This window comes from Nomascus leucogenys, chromosome 1a (assembly GCF_006542625.1).
Source record: "Nomascus leucogenys isolate Asia chromosome 1a, Asia_NLE_v1, whole genome shotgun sequence".
Classification (NCBI taxonomy): Eukaryota; Metazoa; Chordata; class Mammalia; order Primates; family Hylobatidae; genus Nomascus; species Nomascus leucogenys.
Window position 1 is genome coordinate 15,771,225 of NC_044381.1, and position 21,509 is coordinate 15,792,733.

Consider the following 21,509-nt stretch of genomic DNA (forward strand, 5'->3'; position numbering starts at 1 on the left):
ATTCCTCAGGGATCTACAACTAGAAATACCATTTGACCCAGCCATCCCATTACTGGGTATATACCCAAAGGACTATAAATCATGCTGCTATAAAGACACATGCACACGTATGTTTATTGTGGCACTATTCACAATAGCCAAGACTTGGAACCAACCCAAATGTCCAACAATGATAGACTGGATTAAGAAAATGTGGCACATATACACCATGGAATACTATGCAGCCATAAAAAATGATGAGTTCGTGTCCTTTGTAGGGACATGGATGAAACTGGAAAACATCATTCTCAGTAAACTATCGCAAGGACAAAAAACCAAACACCGCATGTTCTCACTCATAGGTGGGAAGTGAACAATGAGAACTCATGGACACAGGAAGGGTAACATCACACTCCGGGGACTGTTGTGGGGTTTGGGGAGGGGGGAGGGACAGCATTAGGAGATATACTTAATGCTAAATGACGAGTTAGTGGGTGCAGGAAATCAACATGGCACATGGATACATATGTAACAAACCTGCACATTGTGCACATGTACCCTAAAACCTAAGGTATAATAAAAAAAAAAAAAAAAAAAAGGCTTGGTAAGAAATATGATAATTCCGAGTGAATATTATTAGACTTGACAGTGGAAGTAAAGAGATACAAGCATTTTGGGAGGCAATTTGGAAATACCTATCAAAATATCAGGATTCTACTTCTAAGAATTAATGCACAAGTGAAGAAAAGCTTAAATATTTTATTGAACCATTATTTGTAATACTGAAAAATTCAAACCAATGTAAATGTCTCATCTATTGGTAATGAATTAAATTATGTACATTTATGCAGTTGAATATAATGCAGCAGTTAAGAATAAGGTTGATCAATATATACTGATATAAAAAGTTGGCTACAATATATTGCAGTTTTTTAAAAAGGGCCAGGTGTAGACTAGTATGTTAATATGCAAATTACTGTGTAAAATTTATTTTGGTTCAAAAATTATGCTTCATGTTATAACCCAATGCAAGGAAGCTAACAGCCTTGAAAAAAGGTTAGACGAATTGCTAACTAGAATAACCAGTATAGAGAACATAAATGACCTGATGGAGCTGAAAAACACAGCACAAGAACATGAAGCAAGCGTCAGTAGCCGACTCGATCAAGTGGAAGAAAGGATATCAGTGATTGAAGATCAACTTAATGAAATAAAGCAAGAAGACAAGATTAGAGAAAAAAGAATAAAAAGGAATGAACAAAGCCTCCAAGAAAAATGGGACTATGTGAAAAGACCAAACCTACGTTTGATTGATGTACCTGAAAGTGATGGGGAGAATGGAACCAAGTTGGAAAACACTCTGCAGGATATTATCCAGGAGAACTTCCCCACCTAGCAAGACAGGCCAACATTCAAATTCAGGAAATACAGAGAACACCACAAAGATATTCCTTGAGAAGAGCAACCCCAAGACACATAATTGTCAGATTCACCAAGGTTGAAATGAAGAAAAAAATGTTAAGGGCAGCCAGAGAGAAAGGTCGGGTTACCCACAAAGGAAAGCCCATCAGACTAACAGCGGATCTCTCAGCAGGAACCCTACAAGCCAGAAGAGAGTGGGGGCCAATATTTAACATTCCTAAAAAACTTTCAACCCAGAATTTCATATCCAGCCAAACTAAGCTTCATAAGTGAAGGAGAAATAAAATCCTTTACAGAGAAGCAAATGCTGAGCGATTTTGTCAACACCACGTCTGCCTTACAAGGGCTCCTGAAGGAAGCACTAAACATGGAAAGGAACAACTGGCACCATTCACTGCAAAAACATACCAAATTGTAAAGTCCATCGACACTATGAAGAAACTGCATCAGCTAACGGGCAAAAAAACCAGCTAGCATCATAATGACAGGATTAAATTCACACATAACGATATTAACCTTAAATGCAAATGGACTAAATGCCCCAATTAAAAGACACAGACTGGCAAATTGGATAAACAGTCAAGACCCATCAGTGTGCTGTATTCAGGAGACCCATCTCACGTGCAAAGACACACATATGCTCAAAATAAAGGGATGGAGGAATATTTACCAAGCAAATGGAAAGCACAAAAAAGCAGGAGTTGCAATCCTATCTCTGCTAGAACAGACTTTAAACCAACAAAGATCAAAAGAGATAAAGAAGGCCATTACATAATGGTAAAGGGATCAATGCAACAAGAAGGGCTAACTATCCTAAATATATATGCACCCAATACAGGAGCACCCAAATTCATAAAGTAGGTTCTTAGAGACTTACAAAGAGACTTAGACTCCCACACAATAATAGTGGGAGACTTTAACACAGCACTATCATTATTAGACAGATCAATGAGACAGAAAATTAACAAGGATATTCAGGACTTGAACTCAGCTCTGGACCAAGTGAACCTAATATACATCTACAGAACTCTCCAACCCAAATCAACAGAATATACATTCTTCTCAGCACCTCATTGCACTTATTCTAAAATTGACCACATAATTGGAAGTAAAACACTCCTCAGCAAATGCAAAAGAACGGAAATCATAACAAACAGTCTCTCAGACCACAGTGCAATCAACTTAGAACTCAGGATTAAGAAACTCACTCAAAATCAAACAACTACATGGAAACTGAACAACCTGCTCCTGAATGAATACTGGGTAAATAATGAAATGATGGTAGAAATAAAGATGTTCTTTGAAACCAATGAGAACAAAGACACACTGTACTAGAATCTCTGGGACCCATTTAAACCAGTGTGTAGAGAGAAATTTATAGCACTAAATGCCCACAAGAGAAAGCAAGAAAGATCTAAAATTGACACCCTAACATCAAAATTAAAAGAACTAGAGAAGCAACAGCAAACAAATTCAAAAGCTAGCAGAAGACAAGAAATAACTAAGATCAGAGCAGGGCTGAAAGAGATAGAAACACACAAAAAAACGCTTCAAAATATCAATGAATCCAGGAGCTGGTTTTTTGAAAAGATCAACAAAATAGATAGACTGCTAGCCAGACTAATAAGAAAAGAGAGAAGAATCAAATAGATGCAATGAAAAATGATATATGGGTTATCACCACTGATCCCACAGAAATACAAACTACAATCAGAGGATACTATAAACACTTCTATGCAAATAAACTAGAAAACCTACAAGAAATGGATAAATTCCTGGACACATACAGCCTCCCAAGTCTAAACCAGGAAGAAGTCAAATCCCTGAACAGACCAATAACAAGTTCTGAAATTGAGGCAGTATTTAATAGCCTACCAACAAAAAAAGTCCAGGACCAGATGGATCCACAGCCGAATTCTACCAGAGGTACAAAGAAGAGTTGGTATCATTCCTTCTGAAGCTATTCAAAAAATAGAAAAACAGGGAATCCTCACTAACTCAATTTATGAGGCCAGCATGATACCAAACTAAAACCTGGCAGAGACACAATAAAAAAAAAAAAAAAAATTTCAGGCCAATATCCCTGATGAACATCGATGTGAAAATCCTCAATAAAATACTGGCAAACTGAACCCAGCAACACATCAAAAAGCTTATCCACCACGATCAAGTCAGCTTCATCCCTGGGATGACGCTACTTGACTTCAAACACATGCAAATCAATAAACGCAATCCATCACATAAACAAAACCAATGACAAAAACCACATGATTATCTCAATAGACGCAGAAAAGGCCTTTGACAAAATTCAACAACTCTTCATGCTAAAAACTCTCAATAAACTAGGTATTGATGGAATGTATCTCAAAATAAGAGCTATTTATGACAAACCCACAGCCAATATCATACTGAATGGACAAAAACTGGAAGCATTGCCTTTGAAAACCGGCACAAGACAAGGATGCCCTCTCTCACCACTCCCATTCAACACAGTATTGGAAGTTCTGGCCAGGGCAATCAGGCAAGAGAAAGAAATTAAAGTTTTCAAATAGGAAGAAAGGAGGTCAAACTGTGTCTGTTTGCAGATGACATGATAGTATATTTAGAAAATCCCATCATCTCAGCCCCAAATCTCCTTAAGCTGATAAGCAACTTCAGCAAAGTCGCAAGATACAAAATCAATGTGCAAAAATGACAAGCATTCGTATACACCAATAACAGACAAATAGGGAGCCAAATCATGAATGAACTCCCATTCACAATTGCTATAAAGAGAATAAAATACCTAGTAATCCAACTTACAAGGGATGTGAAGGACCTCTTCAAGAACTACAAACCACTGCCCAAGGAAATAAAAGAGGACACAAACAAATGGAAAAATATTCCATGCTCCTGGATAGGAAGAATCAATATCATGAAAACGGCCATACTGCCCAAAGTAATTTATAGCTTCAATGCCATCCCCATCAAGCTACCAATGACTTTCTTCACAGAATTGGAAAAAAACTACTTTCAAGTTCATATGGAACCAAAACAGAGCCCACATAGCCAAGACAATCCTAAGCATAAAGAACAAAGCTGGAGGCATCATGCTACCTGACTTCAAACTATACTACAAGGCTACAATAACCAAAACAGCATGGTACTTGTACCAAAATAGATATATAGACCAATGGGATAGAACAGGGGCCTCAGAAATAACACCACACATCTACAACCATCTGATCTTTGACAAACATGACACAAACAAGCAATGGGGAAAAGATTCCCTATGTAATGAATGGTGTTGGGAAAACTGGCTAGCCACATGCAGAAAACTGAAACTGGACCCCTTCCTTACACCTTATACAAAAATCAGCTCAAGATGGATTAAAGACTTAAACTTAAGATCTAAAATCATGAAAATCCTAGAAGAAAACCTGGGCAATACCATTCAGGACACACGCATGGGCAAAGACTTCATGACTAAAACACTAAAAGCAATGGCAACAAAAGCCAAAATCGACAAATGGGATCTAATTAAACCAAAGAGCTTCCGCACAGCAAAAGAAATTATCATCAGAGTGAACAGGCAACCTACAGAATGGGAGAAAATTTTTGCAATCTATCCATCTGACAAAGGTTTAATATCCAAAATCTACAAAGAACTTCAACAAATTTACAAGAAAAAAACAAACAACCCCATCAAAAAGCGGGCAAAGGATATGAACAGACACTTCTTAAAAGAAGCCATTTATGGCCGGGTGCGGTGGCTCACACCTGTAATCCCAGCACTTTGGGAGGCCAAGGTGGGCAGATCACGAGGTCAGGAGATGGAGACCATCCTGACTAACACGGTGAAACCCCGTCTGTACTAAAAATACAAAAAATTGGTGCATCGGGACGCCCGGCATCCTCCCCCACCCTCATTCCCGCGCCACCGCGTCTCCTTGCCACCTACCGGGCTTCGGACCCCCGGTCTCACAACCGAAACATGACTGGCAATTTCAAACCTGGAGACCTCATCTTTGCCAAGAAGAAAGGTTATCCCCATTGGCCAGCTCGAGTAGATGAAGTTCCTGATGCAGCTGTAAAGCCACCCACAAACAAACTACCCATTTTCTTTTTTGGAACTCATGAGACTGCTTTTTTAGGACCAAAGGATATATTTCCTTACTCAGAAAATAAGGAAAAGTATGGCAAACCAAATAAAAGAAAAGGTTTTAATGAAGGTTTATGGGAGACAGATAACAATCCAAAAGTGAAATTTTCAAGTCGACAGACAGCAACTAAACAATCAAATGCATCATCTGATGTTAAAGTTGGAGAAAAGGAAACTAGTGCTTCAGAGGAAGATACCGACCATGAAGAAAAAGCCAGCAATGAGGATGTGACTAAAGCAGTTGACCCAACAACTCCAAAAGCTGCCAGAAGAGGGAGAAAGAGAAAGTCAGAAAAACAAGTAGAAACTGAGGAGACAGGAGTAGTGACAACAGCAACAGCATCTGTTAATCTAAAAGTGAGTCCTACAAGAGGACGACCTGCAGCCACAGAAGTCAAGATTCCAAAGCCAAGAGGCAGACCCAAAATGGTAAAACAGCCCTGTCCTTCAGAGAGTGACATCATTACTGAAGAGGACAAAAGTAAGAAAAAGGGGCAAGAGGAAAAACAACCTAAAAAGCAGCCTAAGAAGGATGAAGAGGGCCAGAAGGAAGAAGATAAGCCAAGAAAAGAGCCAGACAAAAAAGAGGGGAAGAAAGAAGTTGAATCAAAAGGAAAAATTTAGCTAAAACAGGGGTTACATCAACCTCCAGTTCTGAAGAAGAAGGAGATGATCAAGAAGGTGAAAAGAAGAGAAAAGGTGGGAGGAACTTTCAGACTGCTCACAGAAGGAATATGCTAAAAGGCCAACATGAGAAGGAAGCAGCAGATCGAAAATGCAAGCAAGAGAAACAAATGGAAACTGAGCACCAAACAACATGTAATCTACAGTAACAAAAAATATATCTCATTTGGGGCTCAAAGCATTAATCCAGTTACTGAAAAGAGAATACAAGTGGAGCAAACAAGAGATGAAGATCTTGAGACAGACTCATTGAACTGAATTTCCCCCTTCCCCCCATTGATGGAAGAATGTTCCAGATTCTAAATTGAGGACTTCATTATTAATGGCATTACTGTGTTATGATTGTTAACAAATTTCCTGTAGGGTACACACGACATACTAAGGTCGGCCATCATTCCTTTTTTTTTTTTTAACCAAGCTTAAAATGAAGCTTTGTGTTTGAAAGTAATAACAAGCTCAGACGAAGATGGTGGTTGTACATTATTCATTTAGAAAATATAAAAATTCATTTTGTTTTGAAGCTAGTTATTAAACTGGAATAGCAGTTATACCCCTGAGAATGGGGCCCTTCTCTTGACATTCCTTTGTTGTTTAATTTTTTAGAATCTTAATAAATGTTTTTTTAATCCTGAGAGATTAAACAGTAGTAGACTTGTTAAGAATGAAACCGTAACCACAATTTTAAAATCAAGTTTTTTTAAAAAATAAATAAATAAAATAAAAATACAAAAAATTAGCCAGGCATGGTGGCAGGCACCTATAGTCCCAACTACTCGGGAGGCTGAGGCAGGAAGGAGAATGGTTGTGAACCCGGGAGGCAGAGGTTGCAGTGAACCGAGATCGCACCACTGTGCCCCAGAGCAAGACTCTGTCTCAAAAAAAAAAAAAAAAAAAGACATTTATGCAGCCAACAAATACGAAAAAATGCTCATCATCACTGGTCATCAGAGAAATGCAAATCAAAACCACAATGAGATACCATCTCACACCAGTTAGAATGGCAATCATTAAAAGTCAGAAAACAACAGATGCTGGAGAGGATGTGGAGAAATAGGAATGCTTTTACACTGCTGGTGGGAGTGTAAATTAGTTCAACCATTGTGGAAGACAGTGTGGCGATTCCTCAAGGATCTAGGACTAGAAATACCATTTGACCCAGCAATCCCATTACTGGGTATATACTGAAAGGATTATAAATCATTCTACTATAAAGACACATGCACATGTATGTTTACTGCGGCACTATTCACAATAGCAAAGACTTGGAACCAACCCAAATGCCCATCAATGATAGACTGGATAAAGAAAATGTGGCACATACACACCATGGAATACTATGCAGCCATAAAAAAGGATGCATTCCATTTTATGAGGCCAGCATCATCATGATACCAAAGCCTGGCAGAGACACAACCAAAAAAGAGAATTTTAGACCAATATCCTTGATGAACATTGATGCAAAAATCCTCAATAAAATACTGGCAAACTGAATCCAACAGCACATCAAAAAGCTTATCCACCATGATCAAGTGGGCTTCATCCCTGGGATACAAGGCTGGTTCAACATATGCAAATCAATAAACGTAATCCAGCATGTAAACAGAACCAAAGACAAAAACCACATGATTATCTCAATAGATGCAGAAAAGGCCTTTGACAAAATTCAACAACCCTTCATGCTAAAAACTCAGTAAATTAGGTATTGATGGGACATATCTCAAAATAATAAGAGCTGTCTATGACAAACCCACAGCCGATATCATACTGAATGGGCAAAAACTGGAAGCATTCCCTTTGAAAACTGGCACAAGACAGGGATGCCCTCTCTCACCACTCCTATTCAACATAGTGTTGGAAGTTCTGGCCAGGGCAATCAGGCAGGAGAAGGAAATAAAGAGTATTCAATTAGGAAAAGAGGAAGTCAAATTGTCCCTGTTTGCAGATGACATGATTGTATATCTAGAAAACCCCACTGTCTCAGCCCAAAATCTCCTTAAGCTGATAAGCAACTTCAGCAAAGTCTCAGGATACAAAATCAATGTGCAAAAATCACAAGTATTCTTATACACCAATCACAGACAAACAGAGAGCCAAATCATGAGTGAACTCCCATTCACAATTGCTTCAAAAAGAATACAATACCTAGGAATCCAACTTACAAGGGATGTGAAGGACCTCTTCAAGGAGAACTACAAACCACTGCTCAATGAAATAAAAGAGGATACAAACAAATGGAAGAACATTCCATGCTCATGGGTAGGAAGAATCAATATCATGAAAATGGCCATACTGCCCAAGGTAATTTATAGATTCAATGCCATCCCCATCAAGCTACCAATGACTTTCTTCGCAGAATTGGAAAAAACTACTTTAAAGTTCATATGAAACCAAAAAAGAGCCTGCATCGCCAAGTCAATCCTAAGCCAAAAGAACAAAGCCAGAGGCATCACACTACCTGACTTCAAACTACACTACAAGGCTACAGTAACCAAAACAGCATGGTACTGGTACCAAAACACAGATATAGATCAATGGAACAGAACAGAGCCCTCAGAAATAATGCCACATATCTACAACCATCTGATCTTTGATAAACCTGACAAAAACAAGCAATGGGGAAAGGATTCCCTATTTAATAAATGGTGCTGGGAAAACTGGCTAGCCATATGTAGAAAGCTGAAACTGGATCCCTTCCTTACACCTTATACAAAAATTAATTCAAGATGGATTAAAGACTTTCATGTTAGACCTAAAATCATAAAAACCCTAGAAGAAAACCTAGGCCATACCATTCAGGACATAGGCATGGGCAAGGACTTCATGTCTCAAACACCAAAAGCAATGGCAACAAAAGCCAAAATTGACAAATGGGATCTAATTAAACTAAAGAGCTTCTGCACAGCAAAAGAAACTACCATCAGAGTGAACAGGCAACCTACAAATTGGGAGAAAATTTTCGCAACCTACTCATCTGACAAAAGGCTAATATCCAGAATCTGCAATGAACTCAAACAAATTTACAAGAAAAAAACAAACAAGCCCATCAAAAAGTGGGCAAAGGATATGAACAGACACTTCTCAAAAGAAGACATTTATGCAGCCAAAAAACACATGAAAAAATGCTCATCATCACTGGCCATCAGAGAAATGCAAATCAAAACCACAGTGAGATATCATCTCACACCAGTTAGAATGGCCATCATTAAAATGTCAGGAAACAACAGGTGCTGGAGAGGATGTGGAGAAATAGGAACACTTTTACACTGTTGGTGGGACTGTAAACTAGTTCAACCATTGTGGAAGTCAGTGTGGTGATTCCTCAGGGATCTAGAACTAGAAATACCATTTGACCCAGCCATCCCATTACTGGGTATGTACCCAAAGGATTATAAATCATGCTGCTATAAAGACACATGCACACATATGTTTATTGCGGCACTATTCACAATAGCAAAGACTTGGAACCAACCCAAATGTCCAACAACGATAGACTGGATTAAGAAAATGTGGCACATATACACCATGGAATACTATGCAGCCATAAAAAATGATGAGTTCATGTCCTTTGTAGGGACATGGATGAAACTGGAAATCATCATTCTCAGCAAACTAACGCAAGGACAAAAAACCAAACACTGCATGTTCTCACTCATAGGTGGGAATTGAACAATGAGAACACATGGACACAGGAAGGGGAACATCACACTCTGGGGACTGTTGTGGGGTGCGGGGAGCGGGAAGTGATAGCATTAGGAGATGTACCTAACGTTAAATGACGAGTTAATGGGTGCAGCACATCAATATGGCACATGGATACATATGTAACAAACCTGCACATTGTGCACATGTACCCTAAAACTTAAAGTATAATAATAATAAAATTTAAAAAAAAAAGGATGAGTTCATGTCCTTTGCAGGGGCATGGATGAAGCTGGAAACCATCATTCTCAGCAAACTGTCACAAGAACAGAAAACCAAACACCACATGCTCCCACTCATAAGTGGGAGTTGAACAAGGAGAACACATGGACACAGGGAGGGGAACATCACACACCGGGGCCTGTCGTGGGGTGGGGGGCTAGTGGAGGGATAGCATTAGGAGAAATACATAATGTAGGCGACGGGTTGATGGGTGCAGCAAACCACCACGGCACGGCACGTGTATACCTATGTAACAAAGCTTCATGTTCTGCACATGTATCCCAGAACTTAAAGTACAATAAAAAAAAAATAAAAAAATTATGCTTCACAGGTATGCTCATGAATACAGAGAAAGCATTATGACCAAACACGAGACAATATATTAATAAAGGTTGTCTCTGGGGACTAGAATTGTCAAATGCAGAAAATGAACTTTTATTTTCTACTTTGTACTTACAGGTGTACATATATGTATAAACACACAATATTTTCACAGGACCATGGATACAGCTATGAAAATAGAGAAATTCTAATGAATCCAATCATCATTTAAGTAAATAGAGCCACAAATTGTTACCAAAAGGCCCAGATTCTAGTTCCTGGACAGCTGAGTAACTTTAGATAAGTTACCTTTAAATATTAAGTATCTATTAGCATCTTTGACAACTATATATTCTACAGTTTAAAATAAAGATACATAAGCAAAGAAACATTTAAATATTTTCCAAAGCACTATAAACTTTGAAAGCCTCATACGTAATTTCAAATTGGTGATTTTAGCATAAGTGATTATAAATTATACAGTCAAATTATTTTGTAATGTAGATCTTAATGCCAAAAATTACCTAGAGATTACTATTGAAAATATAACTATTTGATATAGAATATAAGGAGTGGCATTGTATACTAACATTTAAAAAAATTATAAAGATAAAATATGAGACATGTTTTTTTTATTATAGGAATTTCAAGGAATGGAGCAAAATTCCCAGTCTACTCTTGGAGTCTTTCTGGTTTAAACGAACTCATTCTCTTTTGTTTACAGATAAAGAAACAATTATATATGTTAAAGCCAGAGTCTGAACTTTTCGTAATCACTATAAACATTCTTAGACTAGAGCAAGAGATCATTTGAAATCAATGTAGGGGGTGGGATAAGGGAGGAATGCACAAAGAACCACGATGCCAATACTATTAACTAATTTTATTACTGCTGAGATATGAGCCAAATAAACTATAGAGTAGGGTTTTTTAATAATTCTAAGAGGCAGTAAGAACAAGACATGAATATAGAAGGGGCTAATATTTTAAACAATGTAAGAGTACTAATAAATGTTTGTTTCTACCAGATCCAACAGGGTTCTCTCTTATCTCCCTATTTATTACATTTAAATGTCTGCCTTAGAAGCCGGGAACGGTGGCTCACGCCTATAATCCCAGCACTTTTGGTAGGCTGAGGAGGACGGATTGATTGATCTCAGGAGTTAGAGACCAGCCTGGGCAACATGGCGAAACCCCATCTCTACAAAAACTAGCTGGGCATGGTGGCGTACACCTGTAATCCCAGCTACTCAGGAGGCTGAAGTAGGAGGACTGCTGGAGCCTGGGAAGTAGAGGCTGAAGTGAGCTGTGATTGTGCCAATGCACTCCAGCCTGGGCGACAGAGCAGAACTCTGTCCCCCCCCCCAAAAAAAAAAAAACTGCCTTGGAAAGGTGTAAAACTTCTAAAAGGAGAGTAGTACACTGATTTCAGTGTTTTAGCAGAAGTACTCCAAGAATAAATAATTTATAGCATTCTTGGCCAAGGGTTTAAAGGCCCAATCCCTGCATCATGATGCCCATGTTCATTTACATACAACACATACTCAAAAGCTTAAACTTAAAGCTTTAATAAAGCTCTTCTCCGCCCACCCCCCATCCTAATTTTATGTAGTAACTTCCGCTTTGTAAGAGCTACCTGAAAGACCACACATGTTCTTGAGGAAAAGCAAATGGAGAATAAATATAACAGGAACATTTATAATATCTTGACATATGTGAGAATCTCTGACTCTGCTTTCCATATAATATTAAAACTGGTCATTTAGAAAATGCATTTGCAGGGAAGACTCAAAAGCCTCTTACAGCTTTCTGGTAAGATGTACAGTACTTCTGTGGTATTCTGGCCAAAACTGCATAAAATTATAAGGAAAAACCAGATACACCTGAACTAAGGGAAATTCTGCAAAAGAAATGGATTGTATTCTTCAAAAATGTCAAGGTTATAAAAGATAAAGAATGACTGAGGAACTGTTCTAGATTAAAAAAGAAATGACAACTAAATGTAACGTGTTCCAGGATTAGCTCCTAGACCAGGAAAAAAAATCTTGTTTCTTTTGTACTAAAGGACATAGTGGGACAACTGGCATATTGGAAAATGGTCTGCAGATCATGTCATAGTATGATATCAACGTAAATGTTCTGATTTTGAAAAGTGTAGAAGTGTACATTAGCTGCATAGAAGAAAATGTCCTTTCTTGAGGGAATATGCACTGAAGTATTTAGGAGTAAAAGCACATTGTGTCTGCATTTTACTCTTCACATGGCTCAGAAAAAAATACATGGTGCATACATGCCCTATATCTATATAAAATGCCACAGATTATCTAGTATGCATATAATGGCATATATAATACTTGGAGAATAGAGACATAATGAACAAATATGGTAAAATATTAACATTTCAGGAATCGGGGTGATGTGTATATGGGATTCTTTGTACTATTTTTAAACTTCTGTAAGTCTGAAGTTACTTTCCGAAAAAGCCTACTATGAAATATTTTGCAAACTTCATTTTCCTCCCTACATTTCCCTTCTCTGGGTAGAGCTGAAGAAACATGGGCTACTGATCTTATTACTCTTTGTGCACAAAATAAAAAGTGAAACTTCTATACCACTTAACAAGTATCCATAATACATCGCTAGCCCCATTTAAAGAATTTCAGGCTATTTGCAGCATGAAGATACTAAGCAAACAAAATATACATTTCTCCAATAGACTTATGAATGACAAAGTAGAAAAGTACAGACTGCTGTTCTCATTTTTATGAGGTAGAAAAAGGTACAATAGTGCAATAAATATTTACATTAAGCATGTGTTTTGCTTTCAGTGACTTTCAAATAATTACTCTGTGGAAATTACTCTTAATATCTTAATTTAAAGGATTATGCAGCAATTCAAAATCTCTGAAAACCAGAAAATTTTCAAATATTTAAACATCTACTTGAGTATGTGACATTTCAAATATTTTCTCTTATAATTTGTTCTACCAAACATAGAAATCTGAGTAGTATGAAGAAAGGGAAGAAAAGGAAAATTTCTATTCTAAACTGGACAGAAGACACTGTATTTCTAATGTGATCACAGAAATGCCTACGTACCTTACATGAGAAATAATTTCAAAGGTATTATGTTTTCTAACAATAACAATGGCTTTAAAATAATCCTATTGCATTGTTTCTTTGCATATAGTTCTCTGAAACCTAGATTTGTATAAGATATAACTTACATAGGCTAAAATAAGATAAATACAAAAAAAATTATATAAGTTAAAATTTTTTTAAAGCAACAGTATAAGTTATCCAGTTTACCTCTCAATTTCATCTTACGTATGAATAAAGGATTATCTTTTAGGTACTGTCCCAGCATAAATTAAAGTTCTCCTCTACATAAAGTGCATCTCCTCTTTTTTCCTATAATAATATTTCAAAGGCCAGATACAGTGGTTCACACTTATAATCGCAGCATTTCCGGAGGCTGAGGCAGGCGGATCACTTGAGGGCAGGAGTTCAAGAAGAGCCTGGCTAACATGGTGAAACCCCAACTCTCCTAAAAATACAAAAATTAGCTGGGTGTGGTGGCACATGCCAGTAGTCCCAACTCCTCAGGAGGCTGAGGTGGGAGGATGGCTGGAGCCCGGGAGGTGGATGCTGCAATGAGCCAAGATCACCCCACTGCACTCCAGCCTGGGCAACAAAGTGAAACCCTGTCTAAAAAAACTATATATATATAGTTTTTCATATATATATATATATATGAAAGTTAATTAGGAAATGATAATATGGCTTTTCTAAAACTGATATCTGGAGGAAGTTCTACAAGACAAAGAGAGGTCTTTAAGATGAAATATAGTAGTGAGACTGCAGCTTCCTTGATTATGCCTCTCTTTCTCTCCTCAGTAAAAGCTCTTCTTACAGTTAGATTTTATTAACCTAAAATGACAGGATTTACCCTGGACTTCCCATTTCTCAAAGCATATGCAGTTCTCACTTATCTGTGAAGACAGTAGTGGAGCTGCAGTGGAATACCTCTAGGAAAGACTAAGCAAGTTTCCTTAGTCCACACTATTTTCCTGTCCCCTCCAAACACCTTCCCTGCACCAATTCAGTCAAAGACATCCATTGCCATAGGAAAAGAAATACACAGCAGAGCATGGAGAACACAATTTGATATTATGGTATCCTAGTTTCAAATGGAGGCTTCTGAAACTCATAGAAGAGACAAGTTTTTTTTTTAAGTTCTGGGATACATGTGCAGAATGTGCAGGTTTGTTACATAGGTATACACGTGCCATGGTGGTTTGCTGCACCTATCAACCCATCATCTAGGTTTTAAGCCCTGAATGCATTAGGTATTTGTCCTAATGCTCTCCTTCCCCTTGCCCCCCACCCCCCCACAGGCCCCGGTGTGTGATGCTCCCCTCCCTGTGTCCATGGGCTCTCATTGTTCAACTCCCACTTATATGTGAGCACGTGTGGTGTTTGATTTTCTGTTCCTGTGTTAGTTTGCACCGAGTGATGGCTTTCAGCTTCATCCACGTCCCTACAAAGAACATGATCTCATTTTTTTTTGAGACCAAGTCTCACTGTGTTGCCCAGGCTGGAGTGCAGTGGGACGATCTCAGCTCACTGCAACCTCCACCTCCCAGGTTCAAGCAATTCTCCTGCCCCAGCCTCCTGGGTAGCTGGGACTTCAGGTGCATGCCGCCACGCCCGGCTAATTTTTTATATTTTAGTAGAGACGGGGTTTCACCATGTTGGCCAGGATGGTCTCGATCTTTTGACCTTGTGATCCAACTGCCTCGGCCTCCCAAAGTGCTGGGATTATAGTCATGAGTCACTGTGCCCGGCTGATCTCATTCTTTTTATGACTGCGTAGTATTCCATGGTATATATGTGCCACATTTTCTTTATCCAGTCTATCACTGATGAGCATTTGGGTTGGTTCCAAGTCTTTGCTATTGTAAATAATGCTATAATAAACATACGTATGCATGTGTCTTTATAGTAGAATGATTTATAATCCTTTGGGTATATACCCAGTAATGGGATTGCTGGGTCAAATGGCATTTCTAGTTCTAGATCCTTGAGGAACCGCCACACTCTCTTCCACAATGCTTGAACTAATTTACACTCCTACCAACAGTGTAAAAGCATTCCTATTTCTCCACAGCCTCACTCGCATCTATTGTTTCCTGACTTTTTAATAATCACCATTCTGACTGGCATGAGATGATTATCTCATTGTGGTTTTGATTTACGTTTCTCTAATGATCAGTGATGATGAATACAACTTACAAAGGGATGTGAAGGACCTCTTCAAGGAGAACTACAAACCACTGCTCAAGGAAATAAGAGAGGACACAAACAAATGGAAAAACATTCCATGTTCATGAATAGGAAGAATCAATATGATGAAAATGGCCATACTGCCCAAAGTAATTTATTGACAAATGAGATCTAATTAAACTAAAGAGCTTCTACACCGCAAAAGAAACTATCATCAGAGTGAACAGTCAACCTACAGAATGGGAGAAATTTTTTGCAATCTACCCATCTGACAAAGGACTAATATCCAGAATCTACAAAGAACTTAAACAAATTTACAAGAAAAAAACAACCCCATCAAAAAGTGGGCAAAGGATATGAACAGACACTTCTCAAAAGGAGACGCTTATATGGCCAACATACATATGAAAAACCTAATTCTTAATAGTCAAAACTTCTGAATTCAAAAGATGGGTCTCTGGGCTTCAAAAAGCTTTAAGTAAACAGGCTTAGAGTTTCTGCAATAAGCCAGATGAAGAATCAATTTTACCTAACTACATGAGGATTGCTAGGGAGCAGGGAAAAGGGAATCAAGTCAACAAGAGAGTTAGAACAGTTAACCTGTGACTGTCTTCAGTCTTTTATATTTTCTGTAAGTGAGATATAGGTAAGGTCATACTAGCCCCACTTAAAAGTTGATTTTTTTTCATTAAAAACTTTCTAAAAATTATTTCACATTATTAGATGCACATGCACAACATTTTCACTGACTTCAGATTACTATAGTTGTCATAACATACTATAATTTATTCATTTCACTTTATCTTTTTTAGAGATGGGGTCTTGCTCTGCCCCCTAGGCTGGAATGCAGTGGTGCAATCATAGCTCACTAGCTGACTGTAGCCTTGAACCTAGGCTCAAGCAATCATCCTGCCTCAGCCTCCCAAGCAGTTGAGACTGCAGGTGAGCACCACCACACCTGACTACATACAATTTAAACAAATCTTCATGTTGGTTTGCCATTATGAACATTATCTAACATGGGTATCTGCCTAGCCGTCCTCTTTTCCAATTAATTTTTATGATTTTAAGCCTTTTCTTATTCTCAACTTTTTCCCCAACCCCACTACCAGATATTCAATACTAATAACCAGGTATATTTCCCAACTTAAAATAATTATATTATCCATTTATTATTCTCACATTCGGGTTATTGTTTATGTAATGGAACCTGATTGTTTTTGCCCGCTTGATATCTGCTTCCTCTTCTTTCTATAACAGAACCCAGTTATTTTAAGGAAACTTCTTTCTCTCACTGCATGCAGTCCTGGTGAAGGTATCAATCGAGGTACCTTCCTCTCCCCAGCTAAAGAAAACGCACAGATCCATGTTAGACCAATCAAACTCTAGCTCCTGGAAATGTAAATCTTGAGCACAGTGATAATCAGAACCAATTAATTTTAACAACTGAACCTTCAAGAGGACATAGGATAGTTCCTGCTACCTAAATACCCAGCTCTTGGATAAGAAAGTATGACTTGAAAGTTAGTAGCTCCCAAGTTTAAGACAAAAAAAAAAAAATTCAAAAACTTTTTTGGAGGGCTGACCACCAGATGCCAGGACTAACATTCTACTACCTAACTCTACTACCTCCTGGCTGAAAAACAGTAACAAAAAAGACTGGAAAAAAAAAAGATCACTTTTCTTCCAGGTGACCTAGTAGAGAAATTTCATGACTTTAATGCACTTTGAGAGCAGAAAGAGTCAAATTCCAGCCCTGCCTCCCATTAGTTCTGTGACACAGCACAAGCTATTTATTAGCCTCTTTGAGTACCTTGGTTTTGTTACCCACTTCTACTAGAGTATGGTATGTGGACTGGAGACAAATTATGTAAAACATTTAATACTATACCTGACAAGTAGTAGGAAAACAATAAAGACAAGCTATTATTTCTGCTTAAATATTTGGATATTTAACATTTCATCAAGAAAGCCAGGTGCAGTGGTGCATACCTGTAGTACCAGACAATCAGGAGGCTGTGGCAGGAGGCTGTATCATTTGAGCCCAGGAGTTCAAGGCCAACCTGGTAAACATAGTGAGACCTCATCTCCACCAAAAAAAAAAATCCCCCAAACTTCAGCAAGCTGCCTTATATTACTCATATGACTAAGTTATAATACCGCTTAACCAAAAGACTAACAATAAGACAATAAAAGAAAAAAAAATGTCCGACCAGGCACGGTGGCTAATGCCTGTAGTCTCAGCACTTTGGGAGGCCAAGGTGGGCAGATCCAGGCTTCGAGAGCAGCCTGGCCAATATGGCCAATATGGTGAAACCTCGTCTCTACTAAAAACATGAAAATTAGCTGGGTATATTGGCATATGCCTGTAGTCCCAGCTACTCGGGAGCCTGAGGCAGGAGAATTGCTTGAACCCAGGAGGCAGAGTTTGCAGTGAGCTGAGATTGCACGGGTGCTGCACTCCAGCCTGAGCGACAAAGCGAGATTCCATCTCAAAAAAAAAAAAAAAAAAAAAAGTCTTACAAATTTGGACAATGAGTTCCTCTGCAACTGTATATTGAGCAAAAATCTGTATTTTTATCAGATAACTTAATTCATTATTCCTGGTATGGACACAGAAACAAATTCCTAAAATGCATGGTGAATGACAAAGCTTTCCATAATGGACATTTCATAATTCAGATATCACCAATACTGAAATACCTCCAGCAAGCAGGAAAAATTATCCAATTGATGAATTAAAACTGGCTTGTAACTTTCTTGCAAAAATAACTCCACTAAGAAGACTGTTTTGCCTTATTTTATTTTTTCCAGAGACAGAGAACTTTATAAACATCAAGCACACCTATGGAAATACAAATCCATTATTTCTTAATATGTGTAATCTAAACAAAAAGACTTAAATTTACCTGTAGGAAAATTATTTAAAATTATTCATTATTCTTTTTCCAATTGAGTGACAGCAGTTAAAAAGAAAAAAAGTATTCATTATTCTTTAAAGAAATACTTTTCTAGTGAGGAGAGAATAGTCTGAACAAATGATGCTGGCACAACTGAGTAATTCACATGCAAAATAATGAAATTGTACCCCTACCTCACACCATATATGAAAATTAACTCAAAATGAATCCTAGATCTAAAGAGCTAAAACTACAAAATACAGGAGTAAATCTTTGTGATCTTGAGTTATTCATTAGTTTTTTAGATATGACACCAAAGCACAAGAGACAAAAGAAAAAAATAGATAAACTGGACTACATCAGAATTAAAATAATCTTTCCCATGCAGAGGCCACTGTTATCTAGCTCATGTCTAATAATAACAGTAAGGACAGCTCATTTTAATTAAGTAACAATGTGTGCCAGACATTGTTCTCAGGACATTACATATATTAGTTCATGTAATCCTCACAACAACACAATGAGACAGGTATTATTATCTCTGCTTTCTAAATTTGGAAAACAAAGTGCAGAGAGTTAAAGCAGGCCCAAGGTCACACAGCTAGCAAGTAGTACAACAGTGATTCAAACTCTAGAACTGTGATTCTCAAGTCACTTCTTACCACTATGCATTAGTGCCTAAAAAATAATTTCGTTGTTGATTTACATGTATACTTCAAGAAATGTGGACAACCTTCTCTCAGAGGAGGTTAAGAACTATTACATGACGCCTTCTCCCAAACACATATATATATGTACTTAGCCTTTGGACAATGAATTCAATCCTACCCTTAACCATCACCTTCCATCTTTGCCTTTGGTTCCAGTCCACTTGTTCCTATATTACTTAAAGTGCTGCAATAGAAAACTGCAGAAGTGGTGAGCACTGCTTTGCTCCCAGCACTCACATCCTTATACTTTAGCAGAAGTTTATGATAAGAGTGCATCCCCATTCTCACCCTCAGTTGTTCCAGGCAACTTATGCCACAAGAAGCGTACCTTTACCCCAGGTGTACTTACAAACTGGTTTTCAAACTTCTTTTTTAGCTTTTGAAATGTTTTTCAAAAAAAAAATGAAAAATGTTTCTCACTGACATAGTATATAGATATGTACTTAAATAAAACCAAAGTTTAGTAAACAATACTTACTCTTACTACTTGGTATATACTGATATTTTACTTTTTTTTTTAATCTTTCCTTTTAAAACACTGGTCACAATTCAATTGGTTTCATGATCAACATGTTAAAACTTGAAGTTTGACAAACACTGAACTAGAAAAATACAGGCATTAATAAAATTGTCTGCTTTCCCATAAATACAAATATAAATTTACCCAGAAGCTTTTCACATACATTTGCTGAACTGAACTTAATAAAAAAAAAAACACAACCTTAGTTGCTGCACCTTAAACTGAGCTTATTAGTAAATATCACAGTGACATTTGAAGGAGCCTAAGTCTTTTCTCAAAGGGGTGCATCCAAATAAGAGTTTTACATGAAAAATGATGCATACAGTTATTTAAGAAGAGTTACTTATTACCTCTGTGGTCAATCTCTGAAGATGTGAAATAGTGATCCTTGTCATTTAAGTTCATAACACAGATTACTGTTACGTAAGACACACACAAAACATATGAACCTTTTTTAAAAACAAAATTATGGAAGGAAGAAGGCAGAAATCCAAAATACTACATATTCCCTCACAAGCTAATTGCTTCTGTATGTTAAGAGCAGGAAGTCTAGCCCCCAATTTTTTTTTTCTCCCTCCATGACCTTACTGATAAGAAGTGGCCACCCTGGTAATGGAGGGGAAAGTAAACGTTATAAATTGATAGTGGAAATTCCAGAATGTTGGCGGACTCCAAATCAAAGATTAAAAAGGTAATGTTAAGAATAGTGCTTCACATTTAGCAGGTGGTCAGTTAAATCTCTACTGGGTAAATGAATAGTATAAAAGAAGCATACGCTATTAAAATGTGTTCAGCCATTCAGTCATATTTAACTGTCTAAACTGAAAAGACTTGTAAGTTAGTACCAAATCCCAAAGAAGTTTACCAAAGATACACAACCAGGCAGCAGCAATGCTAAGCCCACTACTCAATTCACTGTTTTCTTTTCTGTTCTGTTGCGACCTCAAAATAAAAAAACACATCCTTAGTTAGAGATGATAAAGTGGATATTAAGAAATCTGTGTAATTGGAAACGAGTTCCACATTAGTTATTATGTCTGCATATAAGATGAGCTGTATAGTACATGAATAAAAAGATTTATTAAACTTGCTAAATTTCATATTTAATAAATTTAAAATTTTATTAGAGAAATTAGAGTAAATCCATTTTATTACCTAATTAAAGTTGTAAAGGGCTACAAAGAAACTAGAAATTAAACATAAGTCAATTTAAAAACAAGAAATAAAACCTTAAAGTACAATTTAAGCTACGAGTCTCCTGCATAAACACAAAGCAGAGACCTCGATGCCGGGAAAATAGCTAAAATTACAAACTTAATCAATGTGGTAGGAAATCTGTTCACACTCTGAAATCTTGATATAAAGCATTTCTGACAAGCCATGAGATGGCATAAAACGAACCATACTGAAGTATCAGTAATTTTTAGAAAGTCAAGCTAAAGGTAGTAATATGAACCAGATTTTATTTAAGATTTGAAATTCAGATACTGTGGGCAAAATACATTTAAAAACAGGCTTTGTTTTATACTATTGTTGTAGAAACAAGGAGTTTTTGACCAAATAATCTTTAGTTGTTCCTTTAATTTACAGACACTTAGATGAATTAATTTTTAAGAAGAGGTTTA

At 37.3% G+C, this 21,509-nt stretch overlaps 1 pseudogene across 1 annotated transcript; it reads left to right on the forward strand.

The window, feature by feature from the left end:
• The first annotated feature begins 5,294 nt into the window (after nucleotides 1-5,294).
• LOC115835512 lies at nucleotides 5,295-6,919 on the forward strand (annotated as a pseudogene). Its single transcript, XR_004030550.1, has one exon. The product of XR_004030550.1 is annotated as a PC4 and SFRS1-interacting protein pseudogene (transcript).
• Nucleotides 6,920-21,509: the final 14,590 nt, after the last annotated feature.